This window comes from Sus scrofa, chromosome X (assembly GCF_054392235.1).
Source record: "Sus scrofa isolate SSC_HxYL_T2T_F1_AM1 chromosome X, Sscrofa_HxYL_maternal_Yorkshire_Landrace_v2.0, whole genome shotgun sequence".
NCBI classification, from domain to species: Eukaryota; Metazoa; Chordata; class Mammalia; order Artiodactyla; family Suidae; genus Sus; species Sus scrofa.
In genome coordinates this window covers 120,196,903-120,205,852 of record NC_139401.1, presented here as the reverse complement: position 1 = coordinate 120,205,852, position 8,950 = coordinate 120,196,903, and the positions used below count along the sequence as shown (strand labels likewise).

General features: G+C 46.9%; 1 long non-coding RNA gene across 2 annotated transcripts; it reads right to left on the bottom strand.

The window, feature by feature from the left end:
- Positions 1 to 216: 216 nt before the first annotated feature.
- LOC110257861 (uncharacterized) lies at positions 217 to 8,887 on the bottom strand. 2 transcript variants are annotated; one of them, XR_002340890.2, is made up of 4 exons: positions 8,742 to 8,887; positions 4,998 to 6,991; positions 2,515 to 3,451; positions 217 to 788 (listed from the first exon to the last, which is right to left on the bottom strand). It is a non-coding gene; the product is annotated as an uncharacterized LOC110257861 (long non-coding RNA). The 2 variants fall into 2 exon arrangements; XR_014834650.1 differs by having other exon boundaries at positions 2,515 to 2,695; positions 8,742 to 8,843.
- Between the last annotated feature and the right edge of the window lie 63 nt (positions 8,888 to 8,950).

Here is an 8,950-nt window from a genome sequence, read left to right as displayed (position 1 = left end):
TCCTGGAAACTTGGCCTCTTCTCAGATTAAGAGGTTGGTTGTCAGGTCACGGACTTGCACTGTGTGTTACCACTACTTTAATCCCTGTTTGTTGAATTTAAGCACCCTCAGAGATCAAATTCTAAGGAAAGAATGGTATGAATGAATACACTGCCTCGGTTTGGAGAATCCAAAATAATGTTCGCGCAGAGATAAGGAAGTGGGGCAGGCTTACAATTTTCTTTTTTTTTTTTTTTAATATTGATGACACTTATCAGTGTGTGAAAGCCCATCAATAATCTTACAAGTTCTGTCCGCAGCAAAATTAAAGTGAGAAAGAAAGAACTTTTCCCTGGATCTCAGAATCATGGCTGCTTCAGTGGTGAGCACAACTGCTCCTAGAAGGACAATCTGCTGAGCTTCTCGTTTTAGAGACAAGAACTCTACCATGTCTCTGAAAGTATACCAGAGGAAACGAGGCAAATCCATCCTTCATTCCTTGATGCTTTTCCTCTTTAACTCTGTCAGGATTTCCCATCCTTGGGTGGTGTAGGGCCATCTGATAAACAAAGGTTTAGCAGCCTGCAAAATCCCGCTTTATATTAGCATCTTGTCTAGCTGATCGTATGTGATTAAATGACCTCTTTGCCATGGCAGCAGTTATGCCAAGGAAGATGAACTTTCCCTTCCATCTCTGGGGGAGATGCTGTCCCCTCCACATATAGACTAACAGCTGAAGAGACTGGCATAGTTTCCCGTTGTCAGGATCGCACTGGCCTTTTTCCTCTGCAGAAGAGTCAATTCATTGCCTAGTATCAAGCAGGAAAAAAAAAGGAGAAGGACATATGGCATGATATTTCCATACAGCGGTAAGTTAGAAATGGTATGAGTATATGTGAGTATGACTGTGAAGTTGAAAACTGGGGTATATGTGCCTGCAAGCTCAAGTTGGAAAACTTTTTTTTTCAGAAGTGAATTTGAGCTCCTGTAGTTACATCCAGGAAATACGAGCCATTACTAAGGCTGGGAATTGAGGGTAAGGCCAAAAAAAAAAAAAAAAAAAAAAAAAGTCTGGAAATGTAATTGTAATTGGGGAGGCCAACCGACAGAGGTTAAGCCCTGGGAAATGGAAAGGCAAATCAGTGTTTGAGAATTCCTGGGCCTGTGGCAGGTCTCTGGCTGGACCCTGGCCATGAGTGAACACTGCTCAGCTCCCATACCCTCCACATGGACCTGTTTTAAGGGAGGCTGAAGGAAGACTGAGCTGGAGCCAAGATCGTGAAGTTCAAGGGGACCCTCTAAGAGCAGGGCTTCCTTCAACCTTACAAATCATGTACAAATCTTGCTATTCTGGCATTCCCAAAGCCGCCATCGTGATAAACCCGGCAGTGAAATCCCAACCCAAAGGGCCGGACCTCCCTGGTGGTTAAAAACAAACTGGATGAGGGCGGTGAGGGCAAGAATTCTGCCTTCATTACCGTATCACCAGTGCTTAGAGCATAGTGACTGCTTCATAAATATTGGTCATAAAACATTCGTCAATGCCTCTCACAAATAAATAAGCAAACAAAAAAACCTGGCTTTGATGGCCTTGAAAAGAAATAGCCGTAAGGTTAGTAGGATAACGTGACAGCCTACGACTTGCCAGAAGCTTCATCTATTCAAGATTATATTTTTCCTAGCATCCGGAGAAGTTGAGAGAATCCTAGTTTTCCGACACCTAAATTCGACAGTTAGCCTTGTACCAGACTTGCATTGTCACGTGGATCTATCTGTTTACCCTTTCATCGACCAAGGTTAAGTTTTTAATCCTCATTTTGTAAGTGAAGTCTCAGCCACGTAAGGCAGCGCGTCCAAGGTCGCCCAGCCAGTAAGTAATAGGACAGGAGACTGGACTTGGGACTATCGAACTCTGCAAACTGTGTCCGTTCCACCACGCTGGGTGGACTCTGGTGATCCCTGTGTTGCAACCTAAGTTCAAGCAAGTAAACTGAAGAGTGGGTTGAAATCCACTCCTAGGGTGAAGGTACTGGGGCGAGACCAAAGGAACATCCGAGCGAGGGCTGCTTTAGCCTTTAGTTCGCAGAATTACAGTTTGTAAAAAGCAGACTAATGAAGGAGGGTGTGGATTTATATGTTCCAGATCATGTGGCAGAGAGGTAGGGACAGTCCTTACAGGGGATTTTTGTTGTGGTATTTAAGAAAGCAAGTTTCATGGCGTGTAGTGGCTCCAGTGTAGACTCAGCTCACTGTCTCACCATTTCTGTGTATGCATACCATAGATCAAAAGTTGACCATGATAGAACATCAAGAATAGATTAGGGGAGATTTCATATACTTTGTTTACTGAGGCAGGGAAATATGCAATCCATTTCAGAAAGATTTTCATAGAAAGGATTGACGCAGGTTTTCAACACAGAAAAAGGAATAAATACTAAAACCTCCTAAAAGTCTGTCACCATCATTTCCAAACAATGCAATAATCTGCTAGACCCCCTCCCCCGCAGTGAGATTTCCATAAACATACTCTCTTACCTTTAGTACTTCACAGCCTTCAAGAGTCCATATCAAAGCCTCAGTTATTTAAAAATTTTAGTGACTTAATTACTAAACCCAGCTCTGATTTAGATTTCTGGAGATACAGAAAATACAAAAGAAGTATGTCTTTATTTCTCCACTCTTGCCACGTTGCTTACAACAAGCATTAGTGTGCAGCCTGTTAGGAGAAAAAGTAGATTTTTAAATGCTGTACCCAGTAGTTTGATTAAGAAGTGCACTGATGACTCAACAACTCTTTCTTGAGAATCTCCTGTAGAGCCGTCTCTGGGGTCTGTGTGGTGAGGGGTGCACTCCACCCTTCATTTAATAAACATGTATTGGGGGCCTACTCCGTTCTCGGCCCTGCTCAATTCTGGGTACAGAAGTCTAAGAATCCTTCCTCAAGGAGTTCACAACGGCAGAAACACAGGCTGTTAGAGGTGGAAGGAGCCTCAGCGAGCTTATGTTCTGCCATCCTTACTTTCCAGCTAAGGAGGCTGTGGCCCAGAGATGGGCAGTTCCTGGTCAGGGTCACAGTGCTCAGCGTGGCAGAACCAGATCTAGAAACCAGCTCTTGTGACGGCTGGTCCTCTCTTCTTTCGCTCATTCCATCCCATTTGGGAAGACAGGGCAGTCCTGCACGAAACACCTTCAGAACAATACCAGACAAAAAGCTGCTGTCAACCCATGTGGCATTAACCGTGAGTTTCACAGGAGTTAAGAGAAGGACTGGCGCCATCCAACAGAGCTCCAAACTTCTGAGTAATGACATGCAATTTATTTAGGGCAAGGAGACTTGCTGTACTTCTGACATCTTATAAGAATGAATGAGATGAAGGCATTCCACGAAAGCAGTACTTCTCTCTGGATCTTAACATCTTGCTTTGTTTTGGTACCTTTGCTAAGTTTTGGTGCACAGGCTAGCATCTCTTTCCTTTATGACAAAGAACATGATGTCAATTAAGGGGGGAAATAATTGGTAAAACACAGAGGCTGTGGAGTTCAACCTCTGTTCTGTAATTTACACCAAGATTAACTGAGAATCAAAATCTCCTGCAAGTCATATTCACTGTCTTCTGAGTATTGCTTGGAGAAGAGTGAGCCAAAGAAGAAGAGTGTTCCTGTGGGATTATTTTTGTAGGAGAAATCTTTTCGTTAGAAATCTATCTTCAGGAGTTCCCGTCGTGGCGCAGTGGTTAACGAATCCGACTAGGAACCATGAGGTTGCGGGTTCGATCCCTGCCCTTGCTCAGTGGGTTAACGATCCGGCGTTGCCGTGAGCTGTGGTGTAGGTTGCAGACACGGCTCGGATCCCGCGTTGCTGTGGCTCTGGCGTAGGCCGGTGGCTGCAGCTCCGATTCAACCCCTAGCCTGGGAACCTCCATATGCCGTGGGAGCGGCCCAAGAAATAGCAACAATAACAACAACAACAACAACAACAACAACAACAAAGGACCAAAAGACAAAAAAAAAAAAAAAGAAATCTATCTTCAAATGGGCTACGTATTATTGGAAAGTTTTTATGTGTTGTGATTTTAATAGGAACCCTCTAGAGTTCCCTGGTGGCTCAGCAGGTTAAGGACTCGGCAACGTCCCTGCTGTGGCTCTGCTCACTGCTGCGGCTTGGGCTCGATCCCTGGCCTGGGAACTTCTTCGTCCTGTGGGCATGACCAAAATAAAAAATAGGAACTCTCATTAGAGAATGTGGTAGTTTTATTTTTGTAAAGAAAAGCATTTTAGGAGTTCTTGCTGTGGCTCCGTGGGTTAAGAACCCAATGTACTTTCCGTGAGGATGCAGGTTCGATCCCTGGCCTTGTTCAATGGGTTAAGGATCCAGTGTTGCCACAAGTTGTGGCATAGTTCCCAGATGCAGCTCGGATCCAGTGTTGCCATGGCTGTGGTGCAGGCCAGCAGCTGCAGCTCCGAGTCAACCCCTAGCCCGGGAACTTCCATATGCCACAGGTGTGGCTGAAAAAAAAACAAAAGCAAACACACACACACACACACAACAAAAAAGAAGAAGGAAAAGTGTTTTCGGGGCTTTATTTAGAAACAGTTACTCAGCGACTACCATGGGCCAAGGCACCGTATGCCTGCTTAGGGTAAGGCTTCTCACACCGTCTGTAGTGAAGGATCAAGTTTACTTTCTATTATTTTCATTTTCTGACATGACTATGAAGCCCTGGGCATCTAAAGCTTGCAAGTCGTGATGGAGACAGAATGGTACACATAGCATTCGCTATGCAAGGCGGGAAAGGCAGTGGTCACCCCAGGTGGTGGTGGAGCAAGGATGGGAGGCTCCGGGCTGGCAGGGCGGTGGGGTGTGGAACGGTCTGCTACGGCTGTTCCTTTTCTTTGGCTGTAGGTCTCAACCCTATACTGCCTCTCGAGAACACGGTTCCTAATGGATAGCCTTTACGATGACTACAGAGGTCGGGGTGCTGCTGGGGAAGGGCCTCTTCTTATGAGAGAGATGCTACCTGTGAAATCGCCCAGCCTTGAGACTGCAGATGAGGCCTGGGAAGCGGGGTGCAGGAGGTCGCTGAAAGTACGAGCGGCTGTCTGTGCTGGTGGCTGCTGACGTCCTCCCATGCGTTGCTGGGAATTAAGGGAGCTCTGGAGATGGGAGAGGATCCCGAGGGAAGCAGGCCTGCGAGCGGTCAGCCGTTGGAGATCCACTGGGGACCTCCAGGGCCCCAGGTTCCAGAGCATAACGTCCCAGGAAAAAGCACAGTCAACTTACTTATAGATTCCACACATCGTACATAAAATAAATATATTACGTTACCTGAACTGCTGGGTTTTGGGGGCCACAATAATTCAAAGCAATACGAAGTATTCATGAATTGCCACGTGGCACATAAAGCCACGCCTCAGGCAGCATCACCAGCCTTTAGGTTTCAAGCTACCATCCTCTCACTCACCAAACTACACACCTCTTAAGTTTTAACATGAAACCAAATAGCCTCTGCAAGAGAGACAAAATACAGTATATCTGGCCAATGGAAAAAAAAAGTGGACTAGGGGTATGAAGAAATACGTTGGCCATCTAGATCAATATCCTTTCGACACATGCAGACAGCACAGAATAACTTTTTATTGGAAGTCATCCCAACATGATGCCACAAATAAAAATCCCAAAAGGTTTTTTTCCCAAGTCTTGCATCTACCTCACAAGAACCTCAGTATATTTTGTGGATTTAGTGAGGCAAAGCCTAGCCCTGGTCTGAGGAGACGCTCTCCATCCACAACTCATAATGCAAGCATCTCAGCTGGGCCTATTAATTTTCCATACACATGGAGCCAAATTCTGCCTGGGATTATTATGCAATTTTCAAAATGGCTCTAAGTCTTTCAACTTACAAAGTTACCATTTACATGGCACTGGCCTGCTGGCTGGGATGAATGAATGAACACTCTTTCCCAAAGGACCATAATTCATTCTCTGATCATAGCTTATACATTTGGGAGAATTGGGATCAGTGTGCCTGGCGCCTCCCCTCCCCTCCGCCCCACAAAGGAGTCATACACTGCGGGAGAAGGGAGACAAAGTGGCTGTGTGCCATAGCGTGCAGAGGTGTGGCCAGGGAGGTGCTGGCTGTGAGCAGCACCGGCCTGACATATAAGCAACTGTCTACATGATGTGATTTCAGGTGTACCAAAAAAGGCCTCATTGCCCCTCAGTTTAAACACTCCCTTCCCACTGGCAGATGCCTAGAATTCCGCAGGTTTTAGAGCCCTGTTGCTTTGGTTTCGAGCTTTGATCCCTGTTAAAGGACCCCTGCCCCTGGGTGGGCGGCCCCATCATATCCTATCGACCATATACACTGTAAGCAGATGAGCTTGGAAATTTCTCCGCTGAAAGCAGGTCTTGAGGGAGGCGCGAAGGGGAGAAGGTACTGTGCGCGCGAGGGGGACGGGGAGGGGAGAGCATCACCTGCGGGGGGGGGGGGGGGCAAGGGAACTGGGCCCAAGACAAACCCTGTGTGTGTGTGGCCGCGTGCATGGCTCTGTGTGAGCCCCTCCCAAGGCGGCAGCTGTTGAACACCGTTTCGTAAGCCTCTCCCAGAAACCTTGATTTATGCTGCTTTTGGAGCCATGGACCCAGACTCTCCTCCCAGCTACAGCAAGATAATAGCTGCTGGCTACAGCTGGGAATTCTCGAATTCTTGCAAACTGGAGACCAGGAACGAAAGGTGAAGAAAAGTTCTTCTGGGCCTGCTGTGCTAGGTAGCCTTCCTCTGAGGCCCAAAGGGGAAGATGGGGCCCGGCGGGGTTCTCTAAATGCTTCCAATTGGGCCTGGCAGCACGGAGCCCTGAATTGTAGAACGTGAACCCTGGCTCAATCAGCACATCCTTTTGTGTTTCTGGACTGATTGCTTCTCTTTGTCTCGTCTGGTGGAAGAGGAGGGCTGAGTTGAGGGCCTGACGTCTAACATGAGGAAGGGAGCCTTGAAAAGTAGGACGGTTGTTTCTGTAAGAGAGGAAAAAGGAAACGCAGCCTTAATTCACGGTCACCCATCTCGGCAGTACCGAGCATATAAAGTAGCAGAGTCGGTAAAGGAGCTGCACATCGTCCGTGAAATCCCACGCCCTGGATAGGCGGAATGGACAGCTGGCCATAGGGTTCCTGCAGGCTTTCCCGACCAAAGCCTCTTCCTCAGGGCCCATTCCAGTGTCTGAAATTCCACTATTAGAGTCATAGCTCGTGGACTGGAAGGCTAGAAAGGCTTTGAGAGTCACTTATAAAACCGCAACCACTCAAGAGTTCCTGTGTGCTTCAGTGGGTTAAGGCTCTCACGTTGTCCCTGCTGTGGCTTGGGTTCGATCCACGGCCTGGGAACTTCCGCATGCCGCGAGTGGGGCCAGAAAAAGAATGCAGCCACTCCTTATGCCTACCAAGTTTTATTAACTCCTGCGTCAGGTCAGCTTAAAGCCTTCACGTAGCTGCTTGGAGGGGGAGCAGAAATATTTGGCAAAGACATATTTGCCGAAACCTCAGGGTCGGTTTGCTTATGACCGGGTCCAAATCCTAGTCATGTATATACCACCCCGCAAGCTTTGCTATATCCTCGTCTTCCCCGGAAGATTTAGTAGTTTTCTTTAAGGTAGCTCGCAATTGGACTGGAATAAATTTACCACCCTACGGTCTTCTGAGCTTTGTCCTCATGAAATCATGGGTTGGATGCATCCCTTTCTGAGCCATATCACAGCAAATATTTATTCAAATAAAATCCAAAAAAGTCACTGGCCCACATGCCAGCAGGGAGTCACACACTTCACTTGGGGAAGCACTGGCCTGGCTCATACAGAGTGTATTCGATATGAAAGTATATACTGAAAACAAGTCACAGTCCCTCTTTTCAAGGCACCCCAAACCCAGTAGTTGAAAACAACTGTTGCCTTTGTAGTTAGTTGCATGAGCTCTGGAAGATCATGAATTTATGGGAGGTCATGTCTTCCTCTGCGAGGTCATGAAATTCAATCAATGCTTGCCTTCCAATCTGCCCTTTGGTCACAGGGCTCCACAGGTGGAACATATCAAACTCACCAGCCAAATTATGACTCTTAATTGGTGTTTCTTTTAAAGTGGATATGTCATTTGTCAAATGTTCAATGCAGGCGCAGGCCTAGCCCCAGGCAAAATTATGAAGTAGGAGAAGAATGCCAGATACATAGGCGGCACTCAACTGTTTGTTGAAAAAAGAATGAATGAGCCCTCCGTCCTTGACTCCTCTCCCAACCCCCACAGCCACTAGGTGCCTTTTAAATTCTATTGCCTAAATGTATCCAGGAGGTTTTTTTTTTTTTTTTTTTTTTTTTTTCCCCCTTTCCAAGTCTCCTCTGCCACAGGACTTTATCATTTCTTGCCTGGATGCTTTTCACAGCCTCTTAACTTGCTTTCAATCCTCTTCCTTCTCCAAGCCATTCTCCACAATTGTTGCTGGAGAGAACTTTTCATAAGGCAAATATGATCAGGTCACCCCTCCGCTTAAAGATTCCTTAAGCGGTTCCCCAGCCTCCTTTGCGTGGTTTCGGGACTCTGCATAATCCGACACTCGCTTGCCTCCGCTGCTCTAGCTCTTCTGAGTCCCCAGCCTGAAGCCATTACTGGCACCTTCCACCATCCCACTGGGCTATGCCAGGCTCTCTCCTGTCAGAGTCTTTGTTCATCTTGCTTCTTTTCCCTTGACCCCCCCCCCCCACACGTCTTCTTTTCTCACCTCGACTCCTACTGGTCTTTCAAGCCCGAGTTTAGGGCACCGCCTCTTCTGGGAAGCTTTCTGTGACCTGCCTTTCTCACCCCTTAGAACTCTGCATTTGCCTCGATGTTAGCACTTCCCACATACTGGGTTAACATTTTCTGTTTGGCTGCCTTTCCCACAAGACCTGTAGCTCTTTGAGGTCAGGTACCACAGGTTAATCTTTGTAT